This window comes from Tenrec ecaudatus, chromosome 5 (genome assembly GCF_050624435.1).
Source record: "Tenrec ecaudatus isolate mTenEca1 chromosome 5, mTenEca1.hap1, whole genome shotgun sequence".
NCBI classification, from domain to species: Eukaryota; Metazoa; Chordata; class Mammalia; order Afrosoricida; family Tenrecidae; genus Tenrec; species Tenrec ecaudatus.
This window is the reverse complement of record NC_134534.1, coordinates 119,137,264-119,158,527: the sequence shown is the minus strand read 5'-3', so window position 1 is coordinate 119,158,527 and position 21,264 is coordinate 119,137,264. Positions and strand designations below refer to the sequence as shown.

The 21,264-nt window shown below is 41.6% G+C and overlaps 1 pseudogene; it reads left to right on the top strand.

The window, feature by feature from the left end:
- The first annotated feature begins 8,046 nt into the window (after positions 1 to 8,046).
- On the top strand, positions 8,047 to 8,647 carry LOC142448927 (dihydrofolate reductase-like; annotated as a pseudogene).
- Positions 8,648 to 21,264: the final 12,617 nt, after the last annotated feature.

Here is a 21,264-nt window from a genome sequence, read left to right as displayed (position 1 = left end):
GGAGAGAGAAATAGGTGCCAAGCAATGTCAATTAACCAGAGTTCTTAAAGCCTCCCTCATTGTTATCGAGTCGCTTTTCAAGAATGTTGGCTGAATAAATAGTATAAATAAACTCTGGCTGTATAAATTAATAGGGACAGTGGTTTAGTGCACTTTATAATGTGCCCCTTGTATATTTAAAAATCTGATAAAATTCTGGTTCTGTACACTGAAGGATTACTTGAAGTCTTTTTACTTTAGAAAATCAGATTTGTGGATTCATGATTAACCTGAAAATATTGCTAATATTAAAAAAATTAATAGTCAGCTATAGTTGAACAAGAGGAGCCCTGGAACAGTAGGTTAAGATTGGATGGCTAATTGCAAAGTCAGCATTTAGAAACCTTCAGCCACACCCCTGGTGAAAGAGGAGATTTTCTATTCTGTAAAAAATTACAGTCTTAAAAACCCACAGGGTCAGTTCTACCCTGTCCTATAAGGTTGATATGTTGGAATCAGCTTTATCACAATGAGAGTGAGAGTTTATATTTGAACAAATAATGACTGGGGGAGTCAAAATTGTTATGTTAGGCCTGGTTGACGAGAGAAACAAATCCAGTGACAATCATATATGTGTACGAGAGAGTGCTTTATATCAAGAAGTAATTATATATCAAGCAAACCTCCCAGTGGAGTCTCGATCAAGCCCATAAGTTCGATACTAGTCCATAAATCTCTCTTAGGACTCAGTCAGACACATGTGATGTTGCAGAATGGAGGAAGATCACAGGCTGGTGGGTACGAGGTTCTGTAGATTCAGTGGTGCTGGCCACATCATAGGGCTTTAGCAGGTCTCAGGGTGGCTTGCCAGCAGGAAGGCGAAGACAGGGAGACGGGGAAGTTCCCAGGACCCTTTATGAGAAGGCCGTGCCCACAAGGAGGCAGCATCAAGCTGTGACCTGAGTGACAGGCTAGACTCCACCCCTACACTTTTATATTTTCACGTTGACATGAAATTATGTAACTACTCAGTGACGTAGGGAACAGAGACAGGCAACAATAGAAATAATGGTAGATGGACTTTCAGAAGAAGAAAAAAGTCCTTCTGTGACACATCTCTAGTTGATTCCCACTCAGGATGACCTCGTGTGGACAACGGTGCTAAGAGGGTCTTTGGTGGCTATGCATTTTGGGAAGTGAGTCACCAGACCCTTCTATTCCTATGCTCCTAGATCAGTGTCAACAGCCAACATTCCAGTTGGTAGCCAGGAGTATTCTATTCTGGAAATCCACGGATCTTAATTCGTATGCTATCCTAGATAATTTGTTACAATTCTAGGAAGAGGGAGCTTAACTATGATAAGCACAAAGATCCCTATCTGTAACAATTTTAAAATACATAACTAGCAACAAATTAAAATAAAATATTAGACATACACAGATCAAATAGCATTCCACAAATTACCCTATAAAGTTCAAAGTGTTCCAGGTTATGGAAGTTAAGGAAAAGCTGAGGAGCTGTCCACTTGTGGGTCCACCGGATTATGGATAAACACGATTGCACTCTTTCAATGTAAAGGATTCTGGGGAGGCAATTTGTACATGGGTGCTCTGGGCAATGGGTCTCTGGGGATTCTTTGAACTATTCTTACAACTTTTCTCGAAGTTGGAAATCATTTCAAAAGAAAATTACTTCCAAAGCAAAATCAAATGAAACAAAACAAAAGCCCACATCTGTGCAGTAACCTGGGGCCAAAAGTTGAGCTCAGAAAACATGTTACTTAAAAAAATTTTTTTAAAGCAGGATGTCTTCATGCCACAGCTTCACACTGTTCTGGACACTGCAATCAGAGGTCAGACATGAGAACTGAGCAAGGACAGAGGGCGCAGCACAGAAGTTTTCCCACAGAAGACCAGAGTCCTAATTATAATACTGCTCATTAGCAGAACATTGTTTCCCTGCCAAGAGAACATGCATATACCATTTTACGTGTGTGTGTGTGTGTGTGTGTGTGTGTGTGTCCCTAGTGCATAGAAGTTACAAGTTGGGCTGCAATCCATATGGTCAGGAGTTCAGACCCATCAGCAGCCATTCAGTGAGCAGAGAGAGAGAAGTGTCTCCCATCTCCAAGGAGGAAAATACAGCAGTTCCCAGAATTCTCAGGAGAAGGCCATGCCCACCCAGAGGTCTCATTGGCTATCTCTGGAATGACAGACTAGAATCCAACCCTACACTCTTAATCCTCAAGTTGACACCAGGTTATTTAACTAGCACACGCTCACACACACCTTACTACCCTGACCTCGCTCTGTGCAACTTCTTTTTGTTTCCACGAATGCAGAGGGACATGAAAGGACAGGATTTGATGATGTAGAAGAGGTGAGGGGAAAAAATATATTGAGGGAGGTGCTGACAGCTATCCCAACAGATGAGCTTGGAAAATGTTTCTAAGAATGTAGTTACTGATTTGACAAATACGTTAAGTGTAATAGAGAGTACTTTGAAGGTCATTGGGTTGTTTTGTAAAAACAATTAAATAGAGAGCTTAAAATTTTTGTTTTGGGGGGGCAACCCCTCCTATATCCACACACACATATCCACAAACACATATATGTATACACAGACATATACATATCCACACACATTTATACACACACATACACACAATTTACTCTGGATTACTACCATGAGGCTAGTTTTTCATGTTCACTCGATATTTTGCTATTGTGATTCCATTCCTCACACTGAGAAACTGAATGAAACTTCACAGCAGACATTGCAGCTGTCCCTCAGAGAGCAAAACTAATGGGTCGCCATATCGGAGGCAGGCTGTACATGGGAAAACGTGCTCCCAGTTTACCACCACAGATTCACCCCAGGGCTTAACATCTTCCCAGGAATCATGTACTGCAATCAAACACTGAAGTGCTATTTCCTGAAAATAGTGCTCTTCTGTCAAAGGTTAGGTTTGTAAATGTGGCACGCAGTTTACTGCTTTCTTAAATGAGCATTGTTAATACAAAGTCTAGGACAAGCATGAGGGCTTAGATATACATTACAAGTCAGAATTATTTGCCCATTATCCTCTTTACATTAAAAAAAGTTTCTTTTCATCTGCAAATCCTTAAGAGCTAAGCATCACATGGTCTGGAGACACTCTGAAGACCCAAGTCATCAGTAGTAAACGCACATGGAATTTTCTTCCCTGTCTGAACAAATACAGCTGAAGCTGTCTAGAGCTCCAGGAACCCCAATTGCTTCCCTGTTTGGGAGTTGGTAGGCAGATGAGAAGAACTAGAATGTGGTGCATCAAGGGTCTTGCTCTTGCTCTTTGCTCAGAGGCCTGTCACTTCTTCCTACAGTTTTATTGCTGTTTGAATAAAAGGAAAAAATCAGCATCTGTCTGATGAATGTTGATTCATGACAGAAGTTGATCATCAATCCAGCCTTCCAAGGTTCCTCTGTGTGGACTTGAACCTCCAAACTTTCAGTTAGCTGCTGAGTTCATTAACTATTTGCATCATCAGAAACCACAACCTTTGATATATTCCTCCAACTGCCATGGAGTCAATTCTTATCCCTAAAGACACTCCAGGACAGAGTAAAACTGCTTCTTATGGGTTCTGAGAGAGTAAATCTTTGTAGGAGTACAGCCTCATCTTTTCTCCAAGGGCTGGTGGGTTTGAACTGCTGGCCTTTGGTTTAGCAGCCCGATGTCTAACCCACAGTGCCACCAAGACTGCTTAGCCTTACTAAATTGTTGCTATTGTTGTTAAATGCCATTGAGTTGCTTCTGACTCACAATGACCCTATATATAACAAAAATCACAGAACTAGATCCTGTTCCATCCTCACAATTGTTGTTAGGTTTGAGCCCAATGCTGCAGCCCCTGTGCAACTCATCTCATCAAGGGCTTTCCTCTGGCCTGTGTATAGTCAGAGCACAGATATCTGTTATGGATTGAATTGTATTCCCCAAATATATATGTTTTAATCCTAACCTTCAACACCAATTATAATTCCATTTGGAAATGAGCAGTCTTTGTTCAGATTAGTATAGGATGCATTTAAATAATTTTCTTAGAGATTGATCACATTAGCCAGCAGAACAGAGACAGAGGACGAGAGTTGCTAAACCACATCAAGACTGCTCCGGAAGCAGAAACCGACAAGAAATGGCTTTCCTCAGGGGCACACAGAGAGAGCACTTTCCCCTAGAGCAGGCACCCTGAACTGCATCTGTGGCCTCCTAAATGGTAGGAAAATAAAACTCTGCTTATTAAAACCATTCACTTGAAGCATTTCTGTTATAGCAGCACTAGATAACTAAAGCAATCTCCCAACCAGATTGCCATAAGGGAAAGATAGTTTTCTACTTCATTGAATCAATTGAATTTTCCTGAAAATATAGATTATCAGCTATCTTCCAGTTCAATTCTAAATTTAAATGCAAACCTGGCGTTTCCACATTTACCTCTTAAATGTTCAACTCCTTAGGTTAAATTTCATATGCTAAGAAATATGGAGTCAATAAACATCTGGTCTGAATAAATTCAAGATGATTTTTTTCCTGAGACTTAAACAGGCACATGGGTATTTCATAGCTGAAAACGACATGTTTATGAGCATGAGGAAAGGTGCCTTGCTATCACAGTGGTTAGAGAGCTTGACTACTAAGCAAAACAATTGAAAGGTCAGTCGCTCAAACCTACCAGCTGTTGCTAGGGAGAAAAATGAAACTGCTCCCAGAAACATTTACATCTCAGAAAGTTCAAGAGGCAGTTCTACTCTGTCTGGGAGGTTCATGCAGTGGGTTTTTATGAGAGTAAGAACTTGCACAAATTCTAATTTCTCTTTTTTTTTAACTTGAAAGTCTTAGGGGAAGGTGCTCACTCCCATAAACCTCAGCTGTTGCAAAAAAAAAAACCAACAAAACAACTAAAACCAAGATGACAATATTCTATCTCATGAGATTCATAGGATGAGTTTTTGTGAAGTGTGATGCATGCAACACATGAGGAACTAGTGAGTTGTGAGGTTTGCATAAAAAATTATATGTATTTATATATGTAGATATATAATGTGTGTCATGTGAGAAAAATACATTAATAATGTTGAAGAGAAGTGGCCTACTTGAACAATTTTGTTTTCCAGTTTATCCCTACCTGACCACTTTTCTAACCTACCACTTACAGACATATGGATTTGTGATTGCAGAATTACATAAAGATTCAGACAGCCTCATGGCCAAATTAGAAAACAGCAGCCCCCTTACAGAATTATCATTTAATTCTACTTATAGCTATCTTCATGTGTTACCTATTGTATTTGTATCTGTATCCCTCACAGCACAAGGCCTTTCACTATACATGTGCCATATGTTTTAGTTGACTAAATTAATAAGTTAAATTGAAGACAGCTGCTCATGCTTGGCTAAGCATCTCTTCTCTTGTTTCAAACATATTTCTTTTAATGCAGCCTGATGTCACACTGAGGAGCCCTGGTGGTGCAACAGGTTAAGCATTGGGCTGCTAACTAAGAGCTCAGCAATTTGAACCACATGCTAAGCCACAGGAGAAAGATGAGTAATCTGCTTCCATAAAAATTTACTGCATCGAACATCTTATGGAGCAGTTCTACATGGTCCTATAGGGTCACTATGTGTCAGAGTCCACTTGATGGCAGTGGGTTTGGGCTGGGGAATTTCACATTGAAGTCTGGATGGAATGGACAGTTAAGTAGTAGACAACTAGCCAAAAAGGGCCTCGGAAGGTAGACCTGGCAACCTGCTTCTGAATGGTCAGTGTTGGACTCTACATGGCACAGTTCTGCTCTGCGAGATATGGGATCACCAGCAGACAGAACCAAGTCAGTGGCAACTGATTGATTTTTTTGTTTGATGTCAAATTTTCTATTTTTGGTATTTAGAAACATCAAGTTGACCCTATGCCCCAAATACCTCCCAAAACATTGGCCATGGCCACTTAAAGCCCAGGGGTATAAGCTCAGGACAACTCTCAAGCATCAGCAGGGCATGGTGCTAGTGGTGCTGAATTCTAGCAGGTCTCTCTAGCCTGGCATAGTGGATCATTCCAGCTACTCAGAGCTGAGTCGTTTCTCAGAACCTGCAGTGTTTTAGCAGGAAGACCATCTGGTTCTGTTGGTACAAACGTCATGAGATTAGACCTAATGTGAAGCCAGCACACAGCAACATATGTGAAAGATGTTAGATGTGTGATTGGCATGAAGTCAGTGGCAGAAACTGCCTGATGTGAAAAAGATGAAAGGAGGCAGCAAGAGGAGAAATAGGGAAATGATGCCGAGAGTCCAGCTGGCTGCTCCTGAGTGACATTTTCTCTTCTGACTGGGATTTGTAAGGAAATCCCTTCAGGGTTTCTTAAATGAGCAGACTGACTGGGCTATTTATGTTCAAAGAAAATCAGAAATTACAAAGAAGCTTACCTCCATTTGGGTAATGCAGGGTAGGATTTGGCTGGCTTGTTTCTGCTTACAAACTCCAGGCCTTGCACCATTAGCTTTGACATTTCAACTGTGTTTTCAAAAGCTCTTGAGAACAGACGGGTTTCTGCCTACATAGGGTGACAAGGTATGCATCTTTCCTTGTCTCTGCCACATCTCCTTGCTAATAAATTTGAACAAGGAAAATATAATTTAAGATGGCAGGACAGAAAAAGGGCACTTTGAGGTAATATGATCTGACTTTTCTCTATGTAAGAAAAACATTCATGTAGATAGACTTGTGGTTTAAAAATAAACCAAATACTTGCTGTTTATTCTGGAGACAATGCACACCAATCTCAGCAATTCATATTCCAAACTTTTGACAGGGCTAAAGTTCTAGAAGCTGTTAGAGGATTCTGAAGTTATAAAAGATCACCCCTTCTGAGGGGCTGGCCCCAATCCCAACTACATGGACAGCTGCCCCTCCCCCAAGATTAATTTATTTCAGAGGACAGCACTGAAGCTATGCCTGATCAGAGCACATGGGAGCAAATGAAGGGGGAGGAAGAGGGAGTGGAGTAGATCCTGGCCCACCAAGCCTTGAGGATGATATCCCTGCTCAGAGCAGCCAATGCACAGAGAGGACTATATGACCTGCCCCACTATGAGACATGACATCTGTCATTGACCCATAGCCCTACAGGGGACAGCAGTGTGGGAATTGCACCCAATCTGACCCCATAAAACCGAGGCAAAACACTACAGGTGTGCAATGGAACAGCAAGAGGAGTGGAACAAGAAAGTCCTGAGAGAATACCAAAAATAAACTTTGGTGCGAGGGCATGGCACCCCTTAAGACTCGACCAGAAAGCACTCCTAAAGGTCAAAAAGCAGACCTTGAACTATTTACAGGTTTTTCTTCTTTTTTTCATTGGTTTGTTATTGTTTTGTTTTCCTTTATGCTTTGTTTTTCTCTGTCTTGTCTTTGTGCATATTATTATCTCTGCAGGTCTATCTGGATAAGCTAGGTGGGATAAACAACCTAGAAGAGAAAACAACTGCACTGATGGTTCTAGTTCTGGGGGGACATGAGAGAGGGGGAGGTGGGGGAAAGGAAGTGGTGTTAGCCAACCCAGGGACAAGGGAAGAACAAGTGATCCAAAATCAGTGGCAAGGCGGGTGTATGAGGCCTGGTAGGGTGTGATCAAGGGCAATGTAACTGAGAGGAATTACTGAAATCCAAATGAAAGCTGAGCATGATAGTGGGACAAGAGGAAAGTAAAAACAAATAGAGGAAAGAACTGGGAGGCAATGGGCATTTATAGAGGTCTAAATACGGGCATGTACATATGTAAATATGTTTACATATGATGATGGGGAAATAGATCTATGTGCATATATTTATAAGTTTAATATTAAGGTCACAGGTGGATATTGGGCCTCCACTCATGCACTTACTCAATGTAAGAGCACTTTGTTCTATTAAACTGGCATTCCATGATGCTCACCTTCCTGACACGATCACTTATGACAAAGTGGGTGCATAAGCAAATGTGGTGAAAAAAGCTGATGGTTCCTGGCTATAAAAAAGATATAGCGACCTGCACTGAGCTCTGTGCTGTTCATAGTTGTTCTCATGGCTCCTCCGCTGAACTGCATTGCCGCTGTGTACCAAAATCTGGGCATCGGCAAGAACGGAAACCTACCCTGGCCCATGCCCAGGAATGAAATCCAGTATTTCCAGAGAATGACCACGACCACTTCCTCTTCAGTAGACGGTAAACAGAATTTGGTGATTATGGGTAGGAAGACCTGGTTCTCCATTCCTGAGAAGAATAGGCCTTTGAAAGACAGGATTAATTTAGTTCTCAGTAGAGAACTCAAGGAAACCCCACCAGGAGCTCATTTTCTTGCCAAAAGTCGGGATGGTGCCTTAACACTCATTGAGCAACCAGAATTAGGAGATAAAGTTGACATGGTTTGGATCATAGGAGGCAGTTCTGTTTACAAGGAAGCCATGGACCAACCGGGTCATGTTAGACTGTTCTTGACAAGGATCCAGCAGGAATTTGAAAGTGACACATTTTTTCCGGAAATTGATTTAGAGAAATACAAACTTCTCCCAGAATACCCAGGTGTTCTTCCTGATGTCCAGGAAAAAAGGGCATTGAGTACAAATTTGAAGTATAAGAAAAGAATGACTGATATGAAGGCATGTTCTCGTTTACTTCAAGTTGCTCTCAAAAGAATGAAGTATTTTAACATCAGGGAAAGACTTCGTTGGCTTGTTTCTCAGCAGCGATTTTTATTTCTCAATAAAAATCCTTCATTAGTCCTAAGTGGACTATATCACATACCGCTTGTGAAACATTTCTTTCTCTAACTCTATAAATGCCTGTCCCTCATGGTCCAGGTTGGGTCTACACCTGCCCACACTCACATGCTGCCCCGACAGCCATGTGTGAGAGCCCCTGACAGCGTGAGTTGAAAGGAGGGCCCGTGAGAGAGGAGCTAGACCGATGAAACGGGAGTGCAACTCCATGACACACAGCACAACTACAGTTTCTAATTCAAATGAAAAGGCTATACATTATTCTCAGTATGCCAGATTTCTGATAAAAATTCTAATTACAAACCATGCAAAAATAATGGTGCCTTGAATATAACCAGAAGTACTACTGTCTGGAGTTTCTAGAACTGAACATTCAACTAACCAATAAATAGAAATTGATGTATATTCCAACTAAAAAAAAGATATAGCATCTGGGGTATTAAAGGCTTGAAGATGAACAAGTGGCCATCTAGCTCAGAAGCAAAAAGCCCACAGGGAAGAAGCACACCAGCCTGTGTGATCACGAGGTGTCGATAGGATCAGGTATCAAGCATCAAACAACAAAACGTCATATCATTGTGAATGAGGGGGATTGTGGAGTAGAGACCCAAAGCCCATCTGTAGGCAACTGGATACCTCCTTACAGAAGGGTCGTGGGGAGGAGATGAACCAGTCAGTGTGCAGCATAGCAATGATGAAACATACAACTCTCTTCTAGTTCTTAAATGCTTCCTCCCACCACTATCATGATCACAATTCTATCTTAAAAATCCAGGTAGAACAGAGGATGTACACTGGTAAAGATAGGAACTGGAGACACAGGGAATCCAGGTCGGATGATCCCTTCAGGACCAGTGGTGAGAGTGGTGATACTGGGAGGGTGGAGGAAATGTAGGGTAGAAAGGGGAAACCAATCACAAGGATCTACATATAATACCTTCCCTGGGGGACAGACAACAGAAAAGTGGGTGACAGGAGACATCGGACAGTGTAAGACATGCCACAATAATAATAATTTATAAATTATCAAGAGTTCTTGAGGGAAGGGGGTGGGGATGGAGGGGAAAAATCTGGAGCTGATGCCAAGGGTTCAAGCAGAAAGCAAATGAGAATGGGGATGACAACAAATGGACAAACGTGCTTTACACAATGGATATATATATATACATATATATGGATTGTGATAAGAGTTGTATGAGATCTCAGTAAAATAATTTTAATCACCTGTGCACTTGTGGAATTTACCATTTTATTAGTAACTTGAAACACACCCTATGGAAGCATTAAATATGTACATTACATTACAGGGCAATATATAAAGCCTAAATGAACAGAAGATAATACAGACAAACGTTGGTATGAAACTTCTCAATTTAAAACCAGTATGGTATATTTCTTTAGCGAACCATGGTGGCACAAATTGTTCAGTATGTAACTGCTAATCAAAAGGGTAGAGATTCAAACTTACCCATCAACTCTGCAGGCAATCTGCTTTCATAAAGATTACAGCTAAGAAATTTCTATAGGGCAGTTGTACTCTGCTACATGGGTAACCGTGAATCAGAAACAACTTCACAGCAACCGGTTTGTTTTTAAAAAGCTTGTTTTGTTGTTGTTTTAAGTAGAGGCAGAGCATAACACCATTTCTCTCTCTCTTCACCCTAGTCCCACATGCAATCCCCTGGACTCCAGATCATAGCCCAAAACAGTCCCTGGGACAGAGTAGAAACGGAACAATTATTGCCGAACTGATACATGTTTGTCTAGTCTCCTGGTTCATAGGCCATGAGGTTTTGCATATAGTTGATGTTTGTCAATGTTTACTGAATCAAATAGAGATGAACTCAATCCACAGGAAACAGCAAGGATGACATTAAAGAGTTAAAAGAAATTCAGAGAGAAAGTAATGATTCACATCTATGATGAAGGACTTTTAGGGATGAATGCACCTTTATGAATATTACATCTCTTTTATAAGATCTAGTGTTGGGGTCATGTTTCCATTCCTGACTCAATGCAAACTGTGCTCCAATGACTAAAATAGAACACTTTGCTACCCCAAGCAACATGCTAATATTTAATGTACTGCATTATTCCACTGAATCTTTGCAATATCATGAATTATTTATAATTTTTAGAAATGACTTATTGTGTTTTAGGTGAATGCTTAGCTTCCCAATCAACAATCCATACAAACTGTTCTGTGACATTTGTTCCAATCTCCATAATATGTAAGCACTGTCATTTTCACCTCATCTGTCCCATTTCCAAGTAAAGTTTTTTGATGAGGATAGGTATTCAATTATTAGGAAGTACTAGTTGCCTAATTATTTCTTCTTGTTAATGCAGTCTACGTTGTGTGTGATTTATTTATGCCCTCAAATTAGGTCTTCTTTTTGTTTCTTTGATATCTTTCAGGAGCTTTTTGGTTAAGAGAAGAGTTTTTCATTTATGTTGAGTTAATTTTGTGTTGGGTCAGGTATGGGTGCTGTTTCATTATTCTGCACATGGAAATCCAGTTTTGAGAGCACCCTTCGTTAAAGAGACTGTCTCTTTATCAATGAATGAATTTCCATCTTTAGTTGCAGATAATCCAGTCATAGGTGGAGGAGTTTACTTCTGAATTATCAATTCTATATATTTGTCATTGTGCCAGTATCAGGCTGTTTTGATTACTGTGGCTGTATAATAAATCCTGACATTGGAAAGTCTGCTCTTTGATTTTGCTTTAGCTATTTGGGGCCTCTTTCTTTCTACATAAATTGGGAGATTTGTTTTCCATTTCACAACAGAATGTTGGGATTTAGATCATGATTCTATTATATTTATATATTGTTTGGGTAGTATTGGCAGTTTCACAATATTAAGTATTCCAGTCCATGAGCATAGAATGCTTTTGTATTTACATAGATCTCTTTTATTTTCCTGAGTTATAGTTGTTATTAATATTCCCATCTCAGGTTAAGTTCACAAAAACTTCTTAAGGTCAAAGGCTTTACCAAAGGTCTCGGAACAGAGAAATGTAATGCGAACCCAGTGGCCTCTAGCTGACACTGTTCGCCAGAGTGACATCGTACATTTCCAGTTGGCATACGATTTAGTGGATGTGCCACGCCTGGTAATACAGGATCTCGCTGATTTGCGAGGTCTTTGAGATCCTTTAGAATAGTTATTTTCTGGTGAGAAACATTAGAATTCAAAAGACCATGTAAACAGATCTCCATAGAATTTAAGGTGGCTAAAGTTTGCTTATTCTTTTATTTGGGGTTTTGGAGCTTTGGGTTTAGAATTTCTAGGTCTGAACTCATGCCAAACACTGTAAGTAGTTTTCCTGTATCCACATCTGCCAGAGTTCCCAATTTAAAAATGCTTCTCTGGGATGATCTACAACGTACCCTCGGAAAAGAAATCCAGTATCGCAACTTAGTCACATGTCCTTCCTTTTTTTTTTTTTAACCCCTTCTCTTTCCTCTTGTGTGAACTGGAGGCTCTTGTTCTAGTATACCTCATAGAGGAATTTAACCAGAAAAGCAGATAAAGTCATCCTCTTGGGACAAAATATTCTTAACTAGTGATAATTACAAAGAATATGAGTATATTGTAGTTAGCCAAGTCTGGCAGAATAATACTCCTTTGGACAAAACATACAGTCATAGATTCATTCTGACTCATAGTGACCCTCTAGGGCAGGACAGAACTGCCCCCGTGAGTTTCCCAGGGGAGGAAAGCACCTTGTGTTTCTCCAGAGGAGGGCCTGGTGGGTTCCAGCTGCTGACCTCACGGTGAGCAGCCCAACGTGTAACCACTACACAACCTGAGCTTTCAAACCTCCACAGTAGTCCAGTCTTCACAATGCACACACTCAAAGAAGTCTTGAATGAAAGAGATCTTTGAAGATAATCTAGCCCTAGCCCGGTGGCTTTCAAACTTAGATATGCAGAGCCTTGGGGGCCTGCTTAATGGATGAGTAACTAACAGGCCCCATGTGCACTAAGGAATGGAGATGGGTGAAAATTAATCATGGCCTCTAGGCTAGCCATGTTCAGTGAGCACAAGTGGTGGATCTTGTGAGCCAGCTCACTCAGCACGCAGTTCAAACCTTCCCAGTTGACTTTTTGCGCTGCCAGGATGCAGATTCCGCCAGGCAGCACAGGTCTTCGGCAAGCACAGATCTCCCAGCAGCATTATTCAGGAGAGTTATGCAGCACATTACAGGTTTTCAATCTATAGTGGTAACAAAGCTGCTTCCATCAGAACAGGCACCTGGTATGACAGGGAATTTTCTCTAATTATTTGTTCCTGGCTGACAATATCCACGTTCAGCTCTCCAGAAATTCCAGAAACCCTTTAATTCAACTCACCCCACTGCCACCAAGTCAACTCCAACTCATAAGAAGCCTATAGGTCAGAGTAGAACTGCTCATGTGGGTTTCCAGCTAGAAATTTTTACATAAATAGAAAGCTTCATCGGGTTTCCAAAGAGTGGTCATCAGTTTCGAACTGCTGACCTTGTGGTCGGTAGTCCAATGCATAACCCACTACATTACCGGGCCTCTTGAGAGACCCTTTAGACTACCCAATAAAAAAAAAGCAGTTGCCATTTTGTTCACTCTGACTCGTGGGTCAGGCAAGAAATGAGCCCCACAGGGTTTTCAGTGACCTTTGGAATACAAATCCCCATGCCTGTCTTTTGAGGAGCCCCAAAATGGATTCAAATCTTCAACTCTGGGTGGATTCAAACTACCTTTTAGTTAGTTGAGAATGTTAACTGTTCACACAACCCAGAAACCCTAGTCACCTGATACCTTTAAGCAAAAGGTATCCCTGCCTAAACCAGCGAAAGTAGACTTGGCTATCAAAACCAACGGTCTAGACAAATCTGTACTTATGCCTTGGTATAGTGTTTCCTTGGATTCCATTTAGCCAAATAGTCCTGAAAACAACAATAGGTATAAAACCATAGATCCTATGAGCTGTTTCACTTTATGTGTGAAGAACTGAAGTGAAGCTAGAGGTGGCAATACTGAACCTCGAATCCAATTCATACTAGAAACCCTCAACTTCACCTTCTAGACAGTAAGCAATGCTGTTCCTTGTCAGATCATAACTCAGTTAACCGCACAGCTCTGAAGAAGCAACTACTTGGCCCTGGCCTGGCTTTTAGTGCACACTAGTCAAAATATTCCAGTGTTCCAAACTTAAATCCCACTGGCTTTGAGTTTCAAATTTTCCAATTCTCTGAAATTGGTTTTGAAACAAACATGGTTATATTGTGAACATCACTGTCATTCTCATAATATATGAACAGCATTCCTTCATATTCCGGCCATTTTCATTGCTTTCAAAATCAAATATTTAAAAAATACAGAAAATTGCAAAGAAAATTGTCTCCTAATTTCTGATCTCAAATTCCCTTTAAATTTAAAGAGTATTTCTGTAAAGGGCATTTAGTCACTTATTTCCATGTCAGCTGGTGCTTGGTTTTCTGCCAAGGAACTGAGAGGTAAAGATCAGCTAGTTGGCTTGTACTTCCAACATTCGATACCAAAGGGGAGGCTGGTACAGGACCAGGCAGTCTTTCATTCTGTTGTGTGTAAGTGGAAGCCCGCCTCTCAAGGACGCTTCCATTATCCAGGGTGTGTGAAAAGTTATCTGCACGCGCGCAAGTTCACGAAGTGTTATTTTAGCAGTGAGGTTACCCAGAGACAGCTGACGGCACCCTGACAGGTGCATGGCTGCCTGTGGCACCCTGACATCTTCTGCCTCTGTTGAAGGTTTAAGAGATACGTGTGCCCAATAGATGTTTTATTGGCATATTTGCATCGTCAATTCAGAACTAATATAATCAACCAGGTATTGCATACTCACAATCATGCAAGCAAATAACATAATAATGGCCCAGATATTATAAATGTTATCACCTGTGTATAGGCCCCTGCCTTCAGGAGTATTTCATGTAGAGTCAGCAGGTATGTTCACATACCTGGTGAGACTTGTACCACCACTTTGGAAAAGTTTTGTTGTTCCTTAAAAAGTTGAACATTCACTTATCATGTTGTGGTAGTTACATAATTTCATGTCAGTTTGAAGTCTCTGTCCTGTTGGCTGACCCAGGTTGCTGCCAGAGCCCTGTGATGATACCACCACCATTGGATCCACATGACTTCACACCCATCGACCTGTGGCATTCCTGCATTCTGCATCATTGCATGTGGCTGTGCGTCTGAAAAGGGACTTGAGTTGGACTGGGATGAAATTTTTTCTTGATAGTCCTTGATATAAAGCTCTTTCTTACACATAGGTGAGTGTTACTATATTTGTTTCTTTAGTCAATCCAACCTAACCCACACATGATCCAGCCATTTCACACTTTGGTAGCTATCCAACAAAAGTGAAAGAATAAGTTCCGACAAAGTCTTAAAAACAAATGTTCAAAGCAGCTTTAGGTAAACCTTAGAAACAGCCCAAATATCCACCCGTGGTTCACTCACTGTTGACATCTAGGATATTTCCAATTGTAGCATGCCCACACAATGAATGCATATTCATCGATTAAAAACCTGAATTACTAATCAACACACATCAACTGCGGCAAATCTAAAAATGATGATGCCAAGTGAAAGAAATTCTAGGAAATGTAAGTTAATATTTAGAACAGAAAGCAGTCGAGTTGACAGTATAGGGATACCTGGAAACCTGGAGGGTAGGAAGGAGCAGGTTATAAAGAGGCACACAAACATCTTTTGGAGTGAGGGATCTGTCTATTATCTTGTCCGTACTGATGGTTTCTAGGATGTATACTGTGGGAGACCAACCTCCACAACCAAATGGATCCTAAGGTGTGGTTGTGTAATTGAAAGGTAAATTAAAGAGACATCAGACAAGGCACACAAGGGCTCCCTTCTTCAGATGGCAGGATCGAGAGAAGGAGGGAGCTAATGTATTTTTTGGCAGGCTTATATCATTCCGGGCATGCAAGCCACATCCGACACATATGTTAGGAAGGGGATGTGTTCGAGGCATGCAAATGAAAGGAAGGTACAACGGTAACAAGATGGACAAGCTCTAGAGTTAAGATGGCGGCTTAGCCTTGGTCATCGCTGACCTGGCTTGACCTTAGATGTCTCTGAGCTCTTTTCCAGGGAGGCAATCTGTAGTCCTTATCAGAAGGGAGTGGGCTGGGCTTGAGGAGGGGTGGTCTGATGACTCATGTTGGTTATCTTGACGCAGATAGCCTTCAAGCTTGTAACTTTCAAGCATATAGTGGTAACCAGGTGCTTGCAAGCAGCGACCTAAAATTGGAGCTATTACAGAGGGACCTGGTGGGAATAACTATTGTTTAGGAGACTGTGGCTATGGTGCATCTCCAACTCAGGAGTGTGACGGCTTTCCTCCACCGGAATCTGCCTCCCCGACTCCTTCAATATGAGCAGAGAGAATTCGTTCACATATACTCTCTTCCAAGTTCTCAGTTTCCCACAGTACACAGCAGTCAAACTCCTTAAAAGCCAACAACTCTCCTCCAAAAATAATACTAAACCAGTTGCCAACATCATGTCCATCACAACGGAACTGTCCTCCATGCTTCCATTGCATATTTCAATAGGCTGAGCACTTACGCATCTATGACAGAGAATTTGGAAGACATTTACTTTACTAACTGACCAGAAGAGATTCATGTGTGCACCCACTCCAAAGAAAGGTGACCAAATAGAGCGCTTAAATTATAGAACAATATTGTTACATCACCTGTGAGTAAAATTTTACTGAAAATCATCCAGCAATGGTTTCAGCAGTACCTTGACAGGGAGCCGCCAAAGGTTCAGGCTAGATTCAGAAGAGGACGTGGAAAAAAGGGTATGATTGCTGATATCAGATGGATCTTGACTCAAAGTAGAGAATACCAGAAAGATGTTTACTTATGTTTCACTGACTATGCTAAGGCATTTGATTTGTTAGGCAGCTTAGCTTAGGGAATTGGGAAGTCCATTTACACATGTCCAGGAGAGCCAGCAAAGGACAAAGCTGGATTTTCCCGCCAGTGGGTGGAGATGGGCGTTACACCTGGGGCAGCCCACCTGGGCCAGGTGACTGCAATTCAGCCAATGGGATCGACCTGGGGTCGTTCACCACGCCTCCCCTGGGAACCCTTAAGAAGGCAGGAACCGAGAGGGAGAGGGTCTTGTCTTGCTTGGGTGATCTGGTCCTCTTCTTGGGAGGAGAGAGATCCTTGCGTGACCTGGGGCAGTCTCTGCCAGGCCGCATGGTCAGAGGAATCCTATGGGTGTCGCGTAAAACCTGAAGCTTCTTTTAACTCTCATTAAATTCACTTGGATCACGAGCCCGGCTTCGGCGTGAAATCTTTCTCGTGCGGAGCCAAGGACTGAGGTTGGAATCTAGCCCGGAGAGAGAGACCTTACAGATTGTGTGGATCATAACACACTGTAGATATCCTTGAGATGAATGGGAATTCAGGAACATTTCATTGTGTTCCTGCAGAATTTATACGCCGATCAAAAAGTAATTGTGTAATTGACACTTTATAGCTAGACTGTACTTCTCTTTCTCAAGTGTTTTAAATCCCTATGCCACTGACTAAACTTACGGCACTATTAATGCTAGGTGGTTCCTCGTTGGGCTGCTAACCTCAAGGCCAGTAGTTTGAAGGGGAAGGATGAGGCTTTCTACTGCTGTGAAGATTTGTGAGTTCAGAGACTCACGGGATCGGTTCTACTCTGCCCTATAGGATCACTATGAGTCAGCATTAAGTTGATGGCAGTGGAAGTGATTCCCCAAGGGAATGATTGATAATATTCTCTAACTTAAAATGGCAATGATGTTTGTAAGGTGAACCAAAGACATGCATAAATCATAGGTGCATGATTGGATTGCACTTAATTGTAGTCCTAATCTAAAGACAAATAGTTTTGATAACATGGCCCTGTTTAATGATTGATCTCATAAAGAGATCACTGAAAATATGGGTGCTATAGCAAAGGGTGTTGGAAAAACTTGGTGATTCCAGGTTAACAGAAAGAATAGCATCTGGGGTCTTAACAGCTTTGTTTCAAACAAATAGCCAACTAAGTGTGCCTTCAACAAATTCTACATGGGAAAAGCACATCAGCCTGTGTGATCCAAGGATTGTATATAATATGATTCAAATCTAAAGGAGGCAGCAGCATCAGAGTTTAAAGTGTGAACACCTGGTTTGCAGAAGGCTATGAATTAGAGCAAAAGTGCCACGTTCATTTGCAATGCCCCAGGGGTCTTCAACCTGGCCCATGTGCCGCATGCGGCCCCCGCCAAGGACATTTACCTGGCCAGGCGTTTTTACCCCGTTTTACTTTTTAATTTCAAAATAAGATACGTGCAGTGTGCACAGGACTTTGTTCATAGTTTTTTTTAAAAAAACGATAGTCCAGCCCTCCAACTGGTCTTAGGGACAGTGAACTGGCCTCCTGTTTAAAAAGCTTGAGGACCCCTGCTAGACAGAGAGCATTGTAAAGTTGATTATGGCAGACCTAGTGTGGTCAAAATGTAATATCTTATCCTATGTTTAAGCTAAAAAGAAAAAAGTGAAGGGGAAATACGGGTGGATGAAGCTCCTGGACCATGGACCAGGGATGTGAATGGCCTTGCTCACATGTACCCCATTATTAAATCTCCCTCGTGATCTATTTACATTTGCTACAGTTTTAATATTTGCGGGTTTCTTTTTATTGAGGTTTTTTAATCTCTTTTTGTTTTTAATGTCTTCTGTTTATGAAATGCAGGATAGGTAAATCTATAGAAGGAATAACTGGATTAATCTATAGAGCTGTTAGGAGGCTCCTTTAGGGACCAAGGAGTAGGTTGTCCCTCCGGTGCCTGCAAAGGACCACATATTGGGGTTGGGGAAAATCAGGCACCCTATTAGACACCTATGGGAAAAACCCAGAACTGAGCCCCCAAAGCTCAGGTAAAACCAATACCTTGGACACACCCACCTTAGGTACATCACACAGGTGGGCCTGAGCTCAACCAATGGCGTTAACCAATAACTTCAACCACAACTTCCCATCCAGAGGGATTAAATACCCTGGGACCCACATGCACTTGGGCTCTTAGGCTCTTGGCTCACATGCTCTTGGGGCTCTTGGACCCTGGTCTCTGGGGATTCCCCGGTTCTGCACATGTGGCTCTTCTTTTCCACGTGGTTTTTCATGCCCACTTGTGAACCCCAGTGTGGCTTCCATGCAGCTTGGCACACTCTTCAGAAATAGCGTGTATCCTAGAGACTATAAACCTAAAACGTTCCCTTTCTTTCCTTAAACACTTACTTGGATTACAAAACGTGCTTCAGCATGATTCTTTTAGTGTGAAAAGCAAAGAGCAGAAGTGCATCCCACTCCAGAAATCTAACAGAACCAGTTACTGGTTCCTTGCAGGTGTGCCAGCAGTGGTTGAAGGAGAATGGGGAGCTAATGACGATGAGCACAAGAAGGAAGAAAGTGCTCTAAGTCTGTCCGTGGTGATGACCGTACAGGTCTTGACGTGACTGAATCACTGAATTGTGAAAAGAAACACAAAGGAAGCAGTTGTGTGAACAGAACAAGGGAACACTGCGTGGGTTAAAACCAGGAAAGGTGTGGGTTCTATCCTCTCACATACTTCCTCAGCCTCTATGCTGAGCAATCAGCAGAAAAAGCAGCCTTATATGAAAATGAATTCAGCATCAGGATTTGAGGAAGGTTTATTAACAATCTGCAATATCTACAGAACATAACCTGGCTTGCTGTAAATTGGGAGGAATTGAGGTATTTACTGATAAAGATCAAGGATTGCAGTGTTCATTATGGAGCACATACAGAACAATGTAAACAAGACCTAAATCCTCACAACTGGAGCAATAGGTAACATCATGATCATGATAAATGGAGCAAAAATCAAAGTTATCAAGGACTTTGTCTTCCTTCGACCCACAATTGATTCTCGGTGGAAGAAGCAGTCAAGAAATCAAAAGACGTGCTGCATTGGGTAAGCTTGCTGTACAAAAACGCTTTAGATGCAGTGGTTCTCAACCTGTGGGTCATGACCCTTTTGGGGGGTGGAACAACCCTTTCACGGGCGTCACCTGTTTCATAACAGTAGCAATATTATAGTTATGAAGTAGCAATGAAAACAATTTTATGGCTGGGGAGTCACCACAACATGAGAAAATGTATTAAAGGGTCATGGCATTAGGAAGGCTGAGAACCACTGCTGTAGAAAGATGTTATTAAGGGATGTGACTAAGGTGTGCCTGACTCAAGCCAAGGTGATTTCAATTGCCTCATCTACATGTGAAAACTGGAAATTGAATAAGAAGGACCAAAGAAGAAAAATGGATGTATTTGAATTGTGGTGCCAAGAAGAATATTCTAAGTACCATGGACTGCTAGAAGGGCAAACAAACTTATCTTGGAAGAAATAAGGCCAGAGTGCTCCTTAGAGGCAAGGATGGTGAGACTTAGTCTCACATACTTTGGGCAGGTTGTCAGAATTGACCAATCCCAGGAGGACATTATGCTTGGTAAAGGAGAGGGCAGTGAAAGAAAAAAGGCCCTTGATGAGCTGGATTGGCAGAGTGGCTGCAACAACGGCTTCAAGCATCGGAGCAATTGTGAGGGCGGGGCAGGGCTGGGCATCGTTTTGTTGTGTTGTGCACAGGGTCACTGTGGGTTTTAACGGACTGGATGGCACCTAACAACCACAGTATGCCAGGTCTTTTTTTTCCCCTGAGGTACCTATGGATGGAGTTCCCAACCTTCTAGTTAGTGGGTTAAATATTTGGACCACTTCACACCCTAAATATGTAAAAGTAAGGGACCCTGATTGCACAATGCTAAAAGTGCCAGGGTGTTAACCACAAGTTTGGCAATTAGACACCACCAGCTGCTCAATAGGAGGGAAAAATTGGCAATCTGTTCCTGTATCTATTACAGCTTAGGAAACATTTGGGGCCAGTTTTATTCTGTCCTATGTTGTGAGTGGAAATCATCATCTTGAATTCATACAGCGAGAGTCCAAAGTTACCAGACCAGCTAAGCACACCAATTTCATGTAATTGATAGTGAAGCCTTCACCCCTACCCTTTTTATCTCCTAAACTTAACTCACATCTTGAAATGTGAGCTTAATTTTGGTGACCAAACTCTCTTCTGTGTCAGGGGTTACTGTTCTCTCCTTACATTCATTTTCTCCCATCACTTCTAAGTCATGAAGTTTCCCTGAAACTTCCATTCCTACACTAGGCTGCAGAAAAGATATCATGAAAATATTAAGACGGCTCTGTTTTTTTTCTTTCAAATGTTGTCGGTGGTAATATTCCACAGCCACATGATCATAAGCAGAAACAGAGACACTGGAATTAGTCATCATTTACCTGCATTGAATTATGACAAGGTCACTCAGGTGATTCAGAATATGTTCATATTAAATTTTCAGATTGCTATTGGGGCTAAAACAAA